The sequence below is a fragment of the Adiantum capillus-veneris genome, chromosome 10, assembly GCF_014529385.1.
Source record: "Adiantum capillus-veneris isolate H3 chromosome 10, ASM1452938v2, whole genome shotgun sequence".
NCBI lineage: Eukaryota > Viridiplantae > Streptophyta > Polypodiopsida > Polypodiales > Pteridaceae > Adiantum > Adiantum capillus-veneris.
The window spans coordinates 73,326,606-73,345,478 of record NC_140940.1 but is presented as its reverse complement, the minus strand read 5'-3'; positions in this window follow the sequence as shown (position 1 = coordinate 73,345,478).

The following is an 18,873-nucleotide window of genomic DNA, read 5'->3' as shown; positions in this document are numbered from 1 at the left end:
GAACATAAGAGATGGATAACATCCAGAGAAACATGTGCACATTCGAGTGGTATCAACAAGAGAAGGGTGACATCCCCACTGGATGAGCTTAACACTAGGTTGGTAACCTAACAGGACATAAAAGTGTCCTTTCAAGGTTTTGAAAAAAACCTCCAAAACCATAGTAGATCCACTCATTTTGTAAAATCCTTTCATGAGGTTATAGTTCAAGGCCTACTACACATGGAAAAAATAAGAAACTTGTAAAATTTCTCATCTTTTGGTCACACCAAGCCTCCAAAGTTGATGGACCAGTACATTTTCATCAAAACAGTCATTTCTTACGCTTAGTTGCATTAAAATAAGATTAGGGATTTTTGCAGGACTTGAGATAAATTCCCTAGTTAACTTCAATGGGTTGGTGATCAGAACATATGATTGCTTCTCACTCACTATTTTTTGTTTTTCCAAAACAAATAGGTACAAAAAAGTTGAATTTTTACCATTCTGCAAACCTATCATCAAAGTTTCTATAGACACGCTCAATACAAATAATATATGCATGTTTTCTTAGTTCCCTATTGTCCTTTAGGTTCATAAGGAGCCATGGAGAATGTCAAAATAATAATACATCTCTTACCAAGGGGAATCTTGTGGACAAAGATGAAGCGCTAAATACAGCAAACATGAAAAAACTGGGTTCAACATTATGAGATGTAGAATCCCATAGAAACTATTCAATATCTAGCCAAATTTGATCCTTATGACTAGATATGGTTACTACCTACAAAATTCATGTAGTTGTCACAAGAAACTAACAATATTGAAAAAGCTATACTTGATATACTAGAATGTTCCGTTTTCTTCTATAATTGAAAAAATCAACCATTGTTGTCTACTATGCAAAATAGGATATTAGGTGCCCCAAAACTCAAGGAATATTAGCTTTATGTTATAATATGCAACATAGAAAATCAAAACTGCATTTGCATATCGTGAAAGCCACCAAAAAAATCATAGAAGAGCTAAAATTGGCTAAAATACAGGATTTGACAATTTTTGTAATTTGGTCATAACTTACAACTTTAACATTTATTTCTCTCTAGAAGAATCAGGACATGTTGAGGACTACTAAAGATAGTTCTCTAGAATTATAGACCTCACAAACATGAATTCTAGAGTGGTATAGTTTCAAAAAGTTGAAAAAAGCCAAAAACAGGACCCATTTTTTCACACAGTTTAGGTTGTGAAATGTTGTGCAAGGACAAGGTTAAAGATGGAATTGATATTCCAAAAAAATGTCGAGTTTTTTTCAACTCATGAGACAACTTTCTAGACAGATAGCACCTCGAAATCCATTTTGAAACTCTTGACATAATTCAAGGAAAATGGTCACTTAACAGGACATAAAAGTGTCCTAGGACATAAAAGTGTCCCATTACCAACCTAGTGTTAACACCTTGGAGTTTCTACAACATCCACTATGCTTTTAGTGGGTGTGATTCTTTCGTTAATCCTTCAAGAATTACATTTTAGAGGTGCCTAAACACATGCGATGTCATTTCCACCTTGGTTGCTCCAAAAGGAAAGTACATTAGAGATGGGGTCATCCATGAAATAATACACAAGTTGGAAATGTGGTTAGTAATAGTGACAGACAAATGGAATTTTGTGACAAACCTGACATCTATGCAAGGGCATACAAATCTCTTTTCTAGCTTTTAATAAATGCCATAGGAGAGTTTGCGTTGATTGCATAATAGAGAACTTGTTCCTCATTCTATAATCTGCATAGAGCAGTGTCCTTCAGGTTTACCCCCCTTTTGAATCCGTTTTCACCCTCAAAAACTCTATCAGAGAAGCACATCAATATATGGCTTTTTGATAGCTATTTTGGAGTTTGGTCGAGTCTATACATCACCTGAGCAAGAGATGGAGACAAGTTCACGGCACTAGCGGAGACACACTTAGAGAGAGCTCATAGTGTAGAGTTCGGAGAGCAACACTACTGGTGGAGTTTGCTTACTGACCCAATGGACACTTTTCGACTAAGGCATAGATAGGATTTGATAGCTATTTTGGAGCTTGGTCAAGCCTATACAACACTTGAGCAAGAGGCGGAGACAAGTTCGCGGCACCATCAAAGACACACTTAGAGAGAGCTCACAATGTAGAGTTTAGAGAAAAACTCTACTAGTGGAGTTTGTTTACCGACTCACAGTAGCAAAGGTGTAGATTTTTACCTCAACACTACAAGTGGAGTTACAAATTTATAGTTATTTTCTCAAGGTTCACAAAGAGGCAACACTGTTGCTTCTTTTATGCATATTTGATAGCTATAGGCTATTTGTTAGATTCTTTGTGTTTTCTAGAGTTTAATTTTCTATAGGCTATTTGTTAGATTCCTTGGTTTTTTAGAGATTAATTTGCTTATACGTTCTTTGGCCGTATGCATGCTATGTGCGGTTATCTGTGAGAGACTAAGTCTTTAGTTCCTTATAGCCATAGTTGGCTTCATGTTATTGGCTTATAGGCACTGTTGGATATAGGTACAAATTTCCACTTCCACTTTGGTAGATTTTTGCATCAATTTATGTTTTCTGGTGGGAGAAGCGTATTGTTTATGCATATAGTAGGCACTTTTATGTGTTGTGTGCTCTTTTGAGAGCGATCTCCCCATAAGGATTGAACATTACTGCTTGCATTACCTTGCATTTGTTGCTTCTTTGTACGCAGTTTCTTGCTATCATTAGCAATGATTATACTTTGATGTAAATTGTGTTGTGGTTTTTGCCATAGTATGCTTTTGTGGAGCCATTCTTTGGCACTTTTATTAGTCCTAACTATTTCTAAGACTTGATCCGAAAGATGGTCATTCTCGAGCTTGGCCATAGTCCGTTCTGCTTAGCCTTTGGAGGGTTGTGGTGAGGTTCTATCGAGATGGGGGAATTCTCGATTGTTTAGATCCTTTAGATGATATAGGTTTGCTAGAGCACCCCTTTTCGAGGCCTTGCCATACGTTATGTATGCATTTGACGTCATGTCGATGGTCTATTTGGGTCAGTTCAGTGATTAGTTTATGCACCTAGCTAATCACTTGTACTCTTTATGCATTAGTTTTTTGGTTTTTTGAGATAATTTTCTATCATTTTTAGTTGAGATTTTGCTCTAATTACAACAACAACAAAAAAAAAATCCCCAATTCTCGTTATCGTTTTGGTCTTCTCGCCATAGTGTTTATCTCTTGCACAGCATCACCATGAAACGCGTTTCGACAGGTCGAGACAGGTGAAATGTTTCGCTCAGCAAGTGAAACACAAGCCCTCTCACGAACAGCAATTGTCACGTGACACATCCAACCCCATGTGTCCGTGGACATGATTAAGGTTCAGTTGAGTCAAGTCAATCTAGAATAGGAAGTGATTTGGCACTTTTGTGAGTCTGTTCGCAAACCGTGCATGACCAATCACTTAGATTAGATGCATATCCTCTGGTTGCACGCAACATGATCATCAACATTCCCATCAGAATCCATCAGGGGAATTTTCCAGTGCATTAAACCTATTTTCCCTATTTTTGATATTTTTCATTTATTTATTAAGTGACTTTTGTTGGGAACTAGGCAGAGCAATTTTGCTAAGATAATATATAAGCAAACCAAGCCTAGCACTATCTGGCAGGAGAAGTAGAGCATCAGGCACTCAAGTGCAACAGGCCTCTGGAGACCCTTCTCAGCAAGACGATCCCCCCCACCAACCTGGCGTTTTTGGAGCCCAGAAGGCCATCGTTTTTCAGCACTGCCATCAGCGTTTTCAGCCTTGCATAAGCGCTTTCCAACCAGCAAATGCAGCGAGAAGAAAGGCCCTGCAGATAGCGTTTTCCAACCACTGGTAAACCGTTACAACAGCCAGCCTATCCAGCGTTTTGAAAGCACCAACAGGCAGCATTTTCTGCAGCACTACCTTAGCCATAGACATCGTTTTTTTGGGCGATTTGCAGCAGCCTGTCCAACATTTTCAAGCCATACGAGATAGCGGTTTCAGCCATAGAAATTCAGCAAGCAGTCGCAGATTCGAAGCACTCAGTTTTCACCCTTAGCATCGTCCTCGTTGTCCACTCTATCGACATCGACATAGCAAGCAATTAGGATCATCGCATCAGCCATTCTATCAGATTGTGCAATCAATAGTAGATCACGATCACTCTCGCCATCGAGAGTGGGGCCCTTGGAGGAGGGTTTTACAACGTCTGGTGTCGTATTCTCTTCTCTCTCTATCTCTCAGTCTCATGCACCTTCACGCACAGTGTCCATTCACTTTGTTTGTGTCCATTGCACGCTCTCATTAAAGAACGGAAGGCTCTCCCTTCCATAAGAAAAAAGAACCCTTGAGCACAGTTCGGAGCACTCATCTTGAGCAAAGTTCAACATTCATTCCGTTGCACCTTACATTGGTATCAAAGCTTTGGCAGTGTTTTGTATCACTCAAGGAAAGAACCACAAGAACCACACGAAATTTTTTTGCTTGTTGAGGTCGCACGAACCCAAGCTCGCTTGAGCGTGTCGATTCCTGATCGTGTTTTTGAAGTGACAGGAAACCCAAGAAAGAAGGGCTTGTGCAGCCTCCCATTGTGCCTCTTTTCACTCATTGAGAGCGGATCGTGCCTTTAGCGGCCGACCAATCGACGTGAGGTGGGAAAAAGAAATCTTGGTGTGAGCGCAAGGCCGCCAAGGGGTGCGCCCACGGAAAAGAACAGAACTCGAGTGAAGAGAAGATCCTTCTCTAACACAGATTGCAAGCGAAAGAAGAACCTCAAGAACCTCAAGAACTCAAGGACCCCAAGAACCCAAGAACCCACAAGAACCCAAGGACCCCAAGAACCCAAGACCCACAAGAACCCAAGTTCCTCGTGAACTTAAGAACCAAGATTACAGTGTATGGTCATCACTCGAAGCGGAATGGATACTTCGCTTGGAAGTGATGAGCATAAGAGAGGCGAAGAAGAATTCTCCCCACCAGGAGGTTTTCCCGACCCTCCCCCTTCCCCATCTACTCCACAGATTATACCAAATCCTATGGGGGCGATGATCAAGTCGATGTTGGAGATGATGGCATATCAACAAGAAATGAATCGCGTTGCGATGGCACAACTAGAAAGAAAATTAGAAAGACAAGAAGCCTTGGAGCGTGAACGCCAACTCAGACAAGACACCTTTGAGCGTGAGCGTGAGCAAGCGCGCTTGGCGGCCGAAGAACGACGGGCAGAGCGGGCAGGACAGAGTGAACAACGCATACAAGAGTTTGTACAACCTGTTCTCGCCTCGAAGTCCAAGCCAGCCAAAGATGTTGGTAGTTTATCAAGTGGCGCAAGCCAAGATTCGGACTCCAACAACCTAGTCACAGAGAAAATCCAGTTCAGTAAGTATGATGGTAACATGGATGCTACTGTTATTCTTGGTTGCATCAATTTAATGCTTATTTTGCGACAACTAAGAAGACAGGAAATAGCAAGGTTTTGACGGCCACTATGTACCTTGCCGGTGATGCCATCAATTGGTACCACGCATGGCAAGAGGTGTAGGGTTAAGGTGGATAGGTTAGTGTGCCATTCATGGCATAAGCATGCTGGAGAGGTTAGTGTAGAGCTTGAGAGAAACTATTGGACAATACAATATAGACTATACTTGCAAATGATAAAGCTTACAAATATTCAACAGAACTTGCCTCTATATAGACTTTACAAATACGCAGCCTTTTGACACATGAGTACAAAAGGTGGCTGCCAATGCACAATACAAGTGGCTTTCTCTTTACAAATTTTGCAAGAGGCTTTTCACATGGCTTGACACATAAGGATTTTCTAGGTGGAAGACACTGTTCAACAATCAGCAGTCGTGATGGTGGTGAAGGTTGATGCAACTGCTTGGTTTGGGAAAGTGCAGAAACCGCTAGTAGAGCCGTGACAGGCTATGAGCAGAAGAATGAAGTTGTTGACGAGGATAAGGCTTCCGCACGGATGTGCTGCCGAATGTAGAGGCTTGGTTGGGTAAGTGACTCACAAAAGTGACAAGCACTTTGTGGGGAAGGTGTGGAGCCCTGCCAACTACAGCTATGTCATTTTAATGACAACAAAACCGTAACCTTTTGGTAGTCTGAGCATCCAGGCTTGCATTAGGGATGATGCCTCCTTGGAGCTTGGTGGTATGCGAGATGGGCGCACACAGATATGGTCGGTCTTGAATAGCCTTGACCCACCCTTGAAATAGATAATTCCTTACAATAAGCTCAACCACACATCACCAAACTTAGCTTGCAAGATTTATTCCTACTTGGTATTCCTATCCCGAGATTATCATGGGTAGTGGCCCATGTGCATATCCCATTGACAATCTCCGGTATAAGAATAGTGCAATCTATTTTTAATATGCAAGATGGAGTTAATAAAGTGCTAATGCAAAAATAATTAGGATCTAAGTTAAAAACGAGATTAGCTTGGCTAATGCTCTGATACCAGTTGTAGGGTTAAGGTGGATAGGTTAGTGTGCCATTCATGGCATAAGCATGCTGGAGAGGTTAGTGTAGAGATTGAGAGAGAAACTATTGGACAATACAATATAAACTATACTTGCAAATGATAAAGCTTACAAATATTCAACAGTATTCAACAGAACCTGCCTCTATATAGGCTTTACAAATAGGCAGCCTTTTGACACATGAGCACAAAAGGTGGCTGCCAATGCACAATACAAGTGGCTTTCTCTTTACAAAGTTTGCAAGAGGCTTTTCACATGGCTTGACACATGGATTTTCTAGGTGGAAGAGACTGTTCACATAAGAGGTGCAACAAAACTCGCATCCCAACAATCCTCCCCTATGTGGGTTTTGGTTGCATATCACTCACACACGAGGCACAGTTAGCCGTGCACCTAGAGAAAGCCGATAAATTCACGTCCCTCTCTTTCAGTTGGGCCGATTTCCAAGACAAGCTCAAGGCTTAGTTTATGCCACCTCAGTATCTCGCACGATAGAAGGACAATTGGCGCGGTCTCAAGAAAATTGGTATGCCAGTTATGTCTTTCTCTAATCGTGTTTTGTAGCTCGGCACTCAATTACGCAAATTGGATGTGGAGCGCAAGGAAGCATTCCTTTATGGATTGGACGAGTATATCAAGTATAATGTCGAGGTGCTCGATCCAATCGATCTCAACAAGGCAATAGCGATTGCTCTCGCACAGGAGATGAAGCACAACAAGGGAAAGCCTAAGGAAACAAGACTTCGACAAGTACCTCTCAGAACTCGCAGAACCCTCAGAACGGTAAGAATGGTAAGAACGGTAACTCTTCTAACCAATCTTCCAACAGTCTCTCAGAAAATAACTCTCAAAGTGAACCTAAGGGTAAAGCTAACACAATTGCTAAATCTAAGCTCACTCCAGATGAAAAGGTAGCACAAGGAATTCTAGGAGGATACATCACTTCGGAAGAGCAAAGCACTTATTTTAAGGAAGGTAGTTGTTTTCATTGTCACATTAAGGGTCACACAAAAAGAACATGTCCTAAGTTCGACTCTAATGAATCTAAAGAATCCATAGAACCCACTTCCTCTGTCAATGCAATAAATGATAACACGAGTGTGCCCCAAGTTTCTCATAACCCTCCCATTCATGAGTCTCTCATTAAATGTTATGGTCATATGATGGGGCAGCGTTTTGTCATATTGTTTGACCCACGCAGTATGCATGATGTGATTAGTCCCTCTCTTGTTGAGAAAGCCCGCCTAGAGGTTAGTCCGAAATCTCCTCTCGAGGTCTCTGGCTTCGCTCCCGATATGGACTCTCTCATCACAAAAGAGTGTCTTGATGTGTTGTTTACAGTTCAACAAGCTGCTTTCCGTAGAAAATTTGTAGTCTCTCCTCTCTCGGGATGTGATATGATTTTGAGCATTCAATGGTTTCGTGAGCATAACCCTCTCATTGATTTGGCAGAAAATACGGTCACTTTCAATGCCACAAGTGACTCTCCCAACAAGCGTCAATTAAGTTGTTTAATCGTGAGAGCCAAGTATTTCATGTTCGAGGGCTAACTAGAGGCTATACCTAGAAGACCTTGTAGTTAAGCTACGATAAAAGGAATTTCTCATGAAATCATCGCTTGACTGATTACCTTTCCTTTGACCCCCTAAAGTCTTTTCACATTGTTTCAATTTTGATGTGTGTGCTTATTTTGTATGCCTTGGGTTTTTTGCTTTTCAAGGAAAAGCGCCCACACTGGGAACCTCTAGGGCTCTAGTACCATAGGCGATACATGTGAGTGAAGTACCAAATCAAGCTGAGGTTTCTCTTCCAGCTTAAGATTTTGCATTGTGATACTTGATTTTTTGTTTGTTTGTTTTCAGCATTTTAATGCTGTAACTTTGGGGGGTCATATAACACTGTTACCCCTCCCCAAGCTCATCACACTAGTAAACTCCCTTTATAATACTTAAGCTAAAGGTCAATAGGGACTAAGCCCACTAGAAAGCCCTAGTACATTTCACACAATGCTGTCTAAATCGGATTAAAAACGTAAGTAACCATTGATTATTAAGAAGGCATTCCCCATGGTATTAAGAGAAGATCTCTAACACCTAACTTGGTCAAACTAGCTTAGTTAGACTACTTGATTTTTAAACCTAAACAAGTGCTTATGAAAAAAAATTACATTGAATTTGATGCTTGATACTAAGAAAATGCGTTGAATATTAAGCTACCAATCACAATTAAAGCAGACAAACATGGATGCAAAAGATAAGGGGCAATGCTAATGGACACGAAACAACTGTTTGTGTTGATGGTCGTGCTTGATTTCAAGTGTGAACGAGAGAAAGATTCCATGAAGATCCAAATCCTAACAATAGCAACACGTTCTTGTACACACTAGGAAACACAAAGAATACCTCTAGGAGGCACATCAGTGGGAAAAAAGAACTTTGCTAATCACTAAGCTCTAAAACGTAAACACTCCTATCGTACTAATCTTACCTACCCTCCATCAGTCAAGTGATGAGGATCAAAGGTGTTTGATGACATAGGTTTTTGTTTCAGTGTACCAAATGTGAATGTGTATGTCTGGGTCAATGTTTTGACTTTTATTGTGCATACTCGTTTGCTAATTTTGCTCTTGCTCTTTATTTTTTTTGTTTTTTGTGAGTATAAGGCTTTATATGTACATTCCCTAAGATTGGGACATTGAGAGGTCAGGGAGGAAGGTTGAGAGGGGAGTGAGTGAATGATGACTGTCAGCAAACACTCCCCCCTTCCTTGGGTAGATCATACCGTTTGAAACGTACTTGTCACCCTTTGAAACCAATTGTTCCAGTTGTTAATAGGTGAGGATTTTTGCCATTAGTTTTCTATTACCTTAGGTGCCTCATTGAGTTGCAAGGGTGGTAGGGTACTCTCCCAGGATCAAACTTGAAGTGGTTCATAAAGTGATTCTTGAACACTGGGAGGTGTGGATTCCTTTGTAGCTTTATGGAGGTCCACTATTGTAGGTGGAGGCTGTGGAGAAGCTTTTATCTCTATGGATGCATTACATGAGGAGCTAGAAGCTTCATGGGACTCCCCCCTTCCTGAGCTAGGTGGAACAAATCGTTCTTTCTTCCATACCCAAACTAGCTCTGGAGCGGATGTGTAGCATACTATGATTTTTTTCTTTCCACAATTGTCAATTTGTTTTGGAGCTACAGGGTTGGGCACACATGGGTCAGGTGACAGGTAAGAACACAATCTACATTTTGGCACCCAGATTTGATCATTTCCTTGATAGTAGCCTTGGGCTTCTAATAGTCGTTTAGTAATCCAACGCCACGTTTCCTTACATTTTTTGGAGCGAGTGGGACGTTTCTTACAAGGCTTTTGTTTTTTAGCATTAGCTATGGTCGCTAAAGAAGCTTTAGGGACCCATTTTTATGTTTTCTTTGTTATATTAGGATGAGTCTTGTCATAAGCTATATGCATTGCTTCTAGCATATTTAAGGGTACGAGTGGTGGCATTTCATCCCCCGCAGGTGTTACCCAAGTCGTCCCCCTGTTTCCCTAAGCGTTGTCAGGACTTTTTTGGAGCAAGGAATTGCACATATGTACATATCCATGCATGGTGCATCGAATAAAGGATTGCCCATTTTCCAGAGCCAGGTGGTTACGTGGGGCCCACATGTGTACAGGTAGGGCAGCATGTACATAGTGCATCGATTTTCATTGTTACCAGTACCAGTGGGTTTTTTCTACAATAATGAGGAGTTGGTAGCGCGTAAAAATTCTCAAGGAAGCTATCCATGGGCCGACGACATGAGGTAAGCAGGTGCGTCAGATGGCATCTAGTGGCGTCAGGAGGGCAAACGGGGTCAATATTTGCACGCGGATGAGGACGGACACAACGTGGGTGTTTTCTTGTGAGAGTTATGCAGAAAGGTCATCATTAGGACCACTTTTTAGGGCCACTTCACGTGGTTGCGGGATGCATTATTTGAAAAAACTGAGTGCTAGGTGTGCGGATGATGCAAAAAGGTGACAACTATGCACTGTGAGGTCAGTTTTTGGCCTGTTCGGGGTCCGTTTGAGGTCATCTAAAAGGCCACGGGTGCCCAACTAATAAAGCTAAGTGTGGGAACTGAAAAAACAGAGAGAAGACCAAAAAAAACGTGGAGAAGAGAGGAGGAACAGCCGCAGGTGTGTTTTTGCTCATTTCGGAGCCTGTTTTGGCCGTAAACTGCTCATCCGAGGTCGGATTTGAGCACTTTGACATTGTAGACTGGGGTTTTGGGCCGTTCCGGACGCGATGGCGCTGTCCATTTTGCCAAATTCCTCACTCTTTTCCTGCTGTTTTTCTGTGTAAGTTTCTCCTATGAGCGAAGTTTCTACTCTAGTTTGTGATTGTATCTGGCTTATTTTACCCATATTGTGTGAGCTATTTGCCCCATTGGTGTTGGCCCAAGCTCAATTGTATCTAAACATCAGAAATTCTCCTCTTTTGAGCTGAGTTTTTTGGGTGTGGGTGTGTGTGTGTGTGTGTGTGTGTGTGTGTGTGGAGTGGGCAAGTGGATAGTCTCTCTCCTCTCACTCCAGAGGTGTGTTCCCTGTCTCGGCCAGGTGTGTTGTGTAAGCCGAGTGGTGCCCCATAGTGTGTGTGTGTATCTTCCCAAGAGTGTGTGTCGGGTCGTTATAGAGGCGATGTGTGTGTTTTCATCCCGCTCACATTCTTTTGGCGCCCCCACGGAGGATCTTCTTCGAGTACCTTCTGCTTCGAGCTTCAAGCTTCGAGATTCAGGATTACAGGTTGGAGGTTGCAGATTACAGGTTACAGGTTACAGGGACAGGTACAGGTACAGGTACAGGTGATTCACACAGGTACAGGTAGCTGGAGTACAGTGATATACTAGCAGTGATGTCACTTGCAGTTGTTGTGGGAATGCATCACTTGGCGCCTATTTGAGCGCATTGTCTGCTGGATTGTACGTTACTTGTGGAAACTGCCATTGTATGCATTTGTGGAGCCATACTTGGTTGTATTTGGCAGTCCCAGCCATTTCTGAGACTTGGTCTGGAAGATAGTCATTTCTGAGACTTGACTATATGCGATTTGCATTAGCCTTCGTGTGAGGGTCGATAGCGTGAGGTTTTTATTGAGCTGGGGGATTCTCAAATGTAGAGATCCTTTCGGTGATACAGGTAGCTGGAGCACCCTTTTTGTGACCTCGCCATAGGCTATGTACTAGTGAGTCCTATTTGATGCTCGGGTTCTATTGTTGGCAGTTTATGCATACAGATACAGTCTATATTTTGGGTTCCTACTGCTCTACTTCTGGGGAAACTCTGTCGAAATTTTCCCAAGTTATGATGGCTGGTTTTTTGGTATTTTGAGCCATTTATGTTGTTATGCTACTGAAATTTTGGCAAAATCAGAGGTTGAGTCAGGTGTGCCTTCTTGGGAGCTTCATGGTTGGCTTTAATGGATGATCAAAATGGCCCTCAGTTCACTCCTTTTCATTTAACTCAAATAATTCAGATTAATGTTCATGTGTCCAGGAAGATCTTTTTCCAGCAGCGCATAGTCTTTATGTTTGGGCCAAGAAGATTGAGAGAGATCCTGGAATGTCCTTTGCCTGTTGTCATTCCGATGATTAACTATGAAAACTCATTTGATGTGCATGTGTTTGTCCTTATCTAAAGTTGAGCTCCATTGAAGTTTCTGGGGATTGGGTAGTGAAAAGTTTTGGGTTCTTGCACGTGTGTTCGAAGGGGTTCTTAAAGCATTAAACTTGGGTAGCCATGGCTTTCTCTTATCCGGAATTTTATGGAAGAAGTGGTGAAGATGCAGAAGACTTTCTGAAGCAAGTCGAGGTGGCATGCATAAGCAACAATATGTGTGATGAGGAGAAGATTTTGAGGCTATTTGGATGGCTTTTGAAGGATGAGGCCCGTGTTTGGTTCATGGATTTGGAAGCTAAAGAAGCAGTGGCTTCTTCTTATGGTTTGAGTCTTGACAAGTTTATAGAAGCTTTTTTAGAGCGTTTCCAGGTTTTTGAAGATGCAAATGCAGTATGGAATGAGCTCAATGCTCTTAAGCAAGGTTCTTGTCAAGGTGTTGATGCCTATGTACAAGGTTTTACAGATTTATGGACTCGTTGGTGTGTTGCTCTTAAGGATGAGACCCCCCCTTGTTCATTGAAGAAAAGTTCTTTTGTTGATGGTTTGTCACCTTGGTTGCGGTTCGAGGTTGAGTTGAAGACACCCGAGTCTTTTGAAGATGCGGTATGCATTGCAAAGCACAAGGAATGGAAGTTTAAGCATCTTGAGGAACATGGTATCAGTACAGGTATGCATGTGCAAGATGGATTTGACATGGAAGATGAAGTTAAGCCTAAGCAGGTGAAAAGTAGCCTATCCTATGATGTTTCTCGTTTCTTCCCAAGGTCTATTGTGAAGCGTAAAGAGGTCTTGCAGGTTGACAGGTTTATGGAAGAGCCTAAAGAGGTGAGTAATGCTTTGGATACAGGATTGAAAAGTCTTGAAGAGGATGCATTGGCTACTTGTGTACCTTGTGATTCTGGGTGTGAGTGTGAGGTCGAGGTTATTGATGATGAGCACGTATCTTTGGATACTAGTTCCTTGGAAAATAGGGAAGAGGGCAAGGTTGAGAGCCATTTTGTGGATTTGTTGGATGTGGAGCCTGTTTTGAAGCCATATTTTGATGTATGTGCAGTGATTGAACCAATTTGTGAGCATGATTGTGGTTTAGAGCAGGGATCTGTATTCTTGGAGACTGATGAACCCATGCTAGAAGCTATGGATAGTGGTGCTAGCCATGATTATGATGTGGATGAAGTTATGTGTGATGATGAGTATGCTTATGATGATGAGAAGGGGTTTGGCATATATGAGTCCAATCTCAGCTATGTGGATGCCTATGCTAGGGATATGTGTGCTGCAGGGATACTTTTGTGCTTTGGATATCAACAACTTTACCTTCACACAATGCTTTTAGCTACTTGGGTGCATGATTTGCAGGTTGCTGCTATGGCTGGTGAAGCCAAGATGCCAGGTGATGAGTCACTTGAGTTGTCTCTATCGGTTGGGTGGAATGTGGCATGCAATATTTATGCTTTCGGAACTCCAGACAGGGCGGATGTGTTAGTTGGATATGCCTTTGGTGCATTTTCGTTGATTGGTGACAAATATATGTGTGGTGTTATGATGCTTCTTGTGAATCAGGCGATATGCCTTTGGCCTTTTGATCCAGGTGGAATGAGCATCTACTAGTGCTGCTGCTGAGCATGAATGCTCTAGCAGGCTAGGGGGTGGGCAAATTATGTCAGGACATTTTTGGATCAAGGAATTGCACATATGTACATATCCATGCATGGTGCATCGAATAAAGGATTGCCCATTTTCCAGAGCCACGTGGTTACGTGGGGCCCACATGTGTACAGGTAGGGCAGCATGTACATAGTGCATCGATTTTCATTGTTACCAGTACCAGTGGGTTTTTTCTACAATAATGAGGAGTTGGTAGTGCGTAAAAATTCTCAAGGAAGCTATCCACGGGCCGACGACATGAGGTAAGCAGGTGCGTCAGATGGCATCTAGTGGCGTCAGGAGGGCGAACGGGGTCAATATTTGCACGCGGATGAGGACGGACACAACGTGGGTGTTTTCTTGTGAGAGTTATGCAGAAAGGTCATCATTAGGACCACTTTTTGGGGCCACTTCACGTGGTTGCGGGATGCATTATTTGAAAAAACTGAGTGCTAGGTGTGTGGATGATGCAAAAAGGTGACAACTATGCACTGCGAGGTCAGTTTTTGGCCTGTTCGGGGTCCGTTTGAGGTCATCTAAAAGGCCACGGGTGCCCAACTAATAAAGCTAAGTGTGGGAACTGAAAAAACAGAGAGAAGACCAGAAAAAACGTGGAGAAGAGAGGAGGAACAGCCGCAGGTGTGTTTTTGCTCATTTTGGAGCCTGTTTTGGCCGTAAACTGCTCATCCGAGGTCGGATTTGAGCACTTTGACATTGTAGACTGGGGTTTTGGGCCGTTCCGGACGTGATGGCGCTGTCCATTTTTCCAAATTCCTCACTCTTTTCCTGCTATTTTTCTGTGTAAGTTTCTCCTATGAGCGAAGTTTCTACTCTAGTTTGTGATTGTATCTGGCTTATTTTACCCATATTGTGTGAGCTATTTGCCCCATTGGTGTTGGCCCAAGCTCAATTGTATCTAAACATCAGAAATTCTCCTCTTTTGAGCTGAGTTTTTTGGGTGTGTGTGTGTGTGTGTGTGTGTGTGTCTGTGTGTCTGTGTGGAGTGGGCAAGTGGATAGTCTCTCTCCTCTCACTCCAGAGGTGTGTTCCCTGTCTCGGCCAGGTGTGTTGTGTAAGCCAAGTGGTGCCCCATAGTGTGTGTGTGTATCTTCCCAAGAGTGTGTGTCAGGTCGTTATAGAGGCGATGTGTGTGTTTTCATCCCGCTCACAACGTCTATGGTTGCTGCTAGGTGGACCCAATCCACATTGTCCGACTCAATCATCCCAGGTAGTACATCCATATAAGGAGAATCTTCCCCAACAGCAGGGTCCGCTTTACACGAGTAACAATACGGCAATGGGACCGAGTGAACTGTGGTGTTAGATCTATGATCAATTATAAACCTGTTTCCTAGAGGATGTGATTGACCAGTTACAACATCCTATCAAATGACAGTCTTGGAACTGTAGGTAGACATGGTTTTTAGACCAGTCATACACCATTTTTTCTTCCCTCATGAAATGACGTCCTAGATCATCTCAGATGCCATAGTGTGCTTGGAGAAATCCATAACAATGAAGGTAACTCTAGTTTTATGTCCAAAGACCTTGATCTTGAGATCTTCTAGCATCCCACTAGGTTTAACAATAGACCCATTGGCCATCTTCACTACTATAGTTGTGGTCGCAAGGTGAGGTCTTCTGTAACATTTAATGGCCTAAAATCTTTTGTGTAGCGGAATTTAGCATGAACATAGTGGGCATTTCATTAGAGTTAATTCCTAATGAGATTTACAAGAGTGCTTGGGTGGAGAGAGCAACAAAAAGCATAACACCTAGTTAGATAGCATCGACAATACTTTCAAAAGAGAGAGCAATTAAGCTATTGACAACAGTTGAGGACCGGATTTGCATGGAGCCGGTCCCCCCTCCAAAAGGCTTTGTATTATGGTTTCTCCCATCAAGAGAGACATTGTACAATACAATTCTTTGTGTTCCTTCAAGACTAGCTAGTGCAATGAAGATGGAAGCTTCATACACCAAGCAAAACACTTAATCAAACACAACTTGAATTATCCCCGTTCTCAGACCCAAGACCTCACACACCTTCGAAGATGGTGAGAGCTAGCAGGGTATGAGAGTAGATTGAGAGGAAAAAGAAGTATCTTACGAGAAAGAAGTACATCTCCTCACATAATCACTCATATTAGCATAGCTTAGCTTAGTAATTAGCTTGGTAGAGAAGATGAGCATGCATTGAAGCTTGGCTCTTGGTTGGATTTGCATCCACATGCCAAGAGAGTGTTGTTGTAGGCTTCTATCTCACAAGCTTGGAGTAGGTGATGAGCTCTCCATTAAAGCTTGGGAGGAGATAGAGTATTTTCCCTTCACACATGGTCCAGTGTCAGAGTGTGTGTGTCAATGCCAAGCAAAAATCAGCCCCCCCCCTCTCTTGGGCGAGCCCTAGCTGCTAAATAAGTCTGGCTTTTGCCTCATTGGACCTCCCCAGGTCAAGCCAATAGGGATTAAGCAGCATAAGTGATAGCCTTCTGACATGTGTCCCCCTTTCCCCTTTTGTGAGAGCTTTAGGTAATTAAATAATTAAACTAAACTCTCATTGGACCCCTTTGCCTCCTGGCCAATAGGAATCAGGCAAGCCATAGGGCTCCTGAATGCTCATTGGACCCCTTGGGAGACTGCCCAATAGTCTTTTAGGACACTTAATTCTTATTGGTTTCTTTTATTAAATGTTTTTAAATTAATTAAACTAGATTTACTCTAGCTTAATTCTCATTGGTCCACTTCAAGGGTCTTCCAATAGGAATTGGGCACACCTTGTGGGCATCTGGCCTAGGGAGCTGACATGTGTCCCTCATTCCCTTTGTGTAAAGGGAGCCTGTGTGTGTGTGTGTGGCTTTCTCTCTCATCCCCTAGCTTTGGGGCTCGCCCCCTCCCATGTAGGGATATGCAAAGACTTTTAGGGCACACACTAAGCATCCAATTTTCCCTAGGGTTGACCTTTGGACACAACCTTTGAATTTTGGAACCTTAGCATTTTGGAAGTCTTAATGGGCTGAACCTTAGGGTCTTTTTGGCCCATTGTTTTACATGGCTCTTTTGCAGATGGCCCCCCCTTTGGATCCCTATTTTCCCTCCTTTGGATCCCTACTGTGGCCGGTCTGCTAACTTAACCAATATTCTAGCTTTTTCTCCCTTGGCACTTCCCCACATTAAATGATCAGTTTAATATGAGAAAATCATTTAGGAGAATTAGATATTGATTATTATGACATTACCTCTCTCTTGAAATCATAGTCGTCCTCGACTATGGTGTAGAGAAGATAAAGCATATGCATGAGTCCTTTTCTTAGCGGGTAGAGGATCCCTATGTTACCCTACGACATCATTGCATAATGGATGACTAGTCCATTTGGCGCTTGAGAGCCTGAGGCTACCGCAAGCATGTCTGCACATTAGTCCTATCAGTCTTCCATAGTAGAGTGACAAGCTCTACTTGGTGTTTGGGAGACGTCGTCTCCGCAAACTTGATCTAAGCATGCATACTACTTGATTTTTGTGCACAAATAAAGAAAAAGGGAGTCTTATAAGACAAAAATTTTTGTTCATTTTTAACATTTTGTACATTTGCTTACTCTTGGGAAGCATTGTAAGCATTGACAAGGTTTAGGTTATCCTTTAATTGTATGCCTTGCATCCATCTAGCATCTTCAAAAGGATAATTCTTAAACTTAATAAGATATCGTCTGATAGTCTTACCGCCTCTTAATACCTTGTCTTCATGTCGGAGAATGGACTCGGGCTGCAGTACCTCCTCGTGGTCCTCGATCTCCGGTGGGTCTTCAATAGTTGGTTCTTGAGGTGGCTCTCCTTTGTAAGGCTTTAAGAGGCTCACATGAAAAGCATTGTGTATGAGCCAATGATTGGGCAACTTAAGTTGATAGGCCATCTCATTGATTGGCCTAAGAATCTGGAAAGGACCATAGTACCTTTTTGCTAGTTTAGCATAGTACTTTTGGTGGCCCGTAGGATTCTTGCCCGTAGTGTGCCTTAATCGAGCCTTGGGAAACTTTAACAAGACCCAATCGTTTTCTTTAAAGGCTTGGGCTCTTCTGTGCTTGTCAGCAGCAGCCTTTTGCCTTTGCTGTGAGATAGAGATAGCATCCTTAATCTTTTGGAAAGATTCTTGTAGGTCTCGGCTATACTCATCTGCAGCGAAGATCTTCCCATGTACCTTAAGTAGCAAGGGACTTTTTGATCTTCCCTCAATTACCTCGAAAGGTGCTTTTCCTGTAGAAGTATGTACAGTGTTATTGTAAGCATACTCTACTAAGGGTAAGTACTTCTCCCATTGGGATCTTTGATCTACTTCCGTTACATAGGCTTTTAGTAGATCGAGAATAGTTAGGTTAGCTATTTCACTTTGGCCATCAGTTTGTGGATGATAGGCCGAAGAGAAGTTTAGCCTTGTTCCTAAATTCTCAAAGAGACCCTTCCAGAAATTACTGGTCATTCTAGGATCTCTATCCGACACTATGGACATTGGCAAGCCATGGTACTTGAAAATTTGTGAAATGAAGAGGGTTGCCATTTGATGGGCTTTGATAGTCTTTTTGACAGGTATAAAATGAGCTTGTTTACTGAACCTGTCTACTATCGTCCATATTCCCGTATTCCCATGGATAGACTTAGGCAATCCAAAGATAAAATCCATGGATATGCTCTCCCACGGTGAATTAGGGATTGGCAAGGGTTGAAGCAATCCAAGTTGCTTCCCTCTATCAAATTTTGTCTTTTGACATACCACACATTTGGAAACATACTCGTGTATGTTCACTTTCATGGTAGGCCAATAGAAATATGTTTCAATTCCCTTTAGGGTAGACTGAATCCCTCTATGCCCTGCATATGGGGGAGCATGAGATTCATACATTACTTTCTCACGTAGTGAGTTAGTAACGCATAGTCTATTGCCATAGAGAAGATAACCATCTTGTAAAGTAAATGGTTCTTCTTTCTTCCCTAATGCAAGGGCTGAAATCACATCTCTAAAATCGGGATCAATAGCATACTCATCTATCATTAAAGATAGATCATTGTGA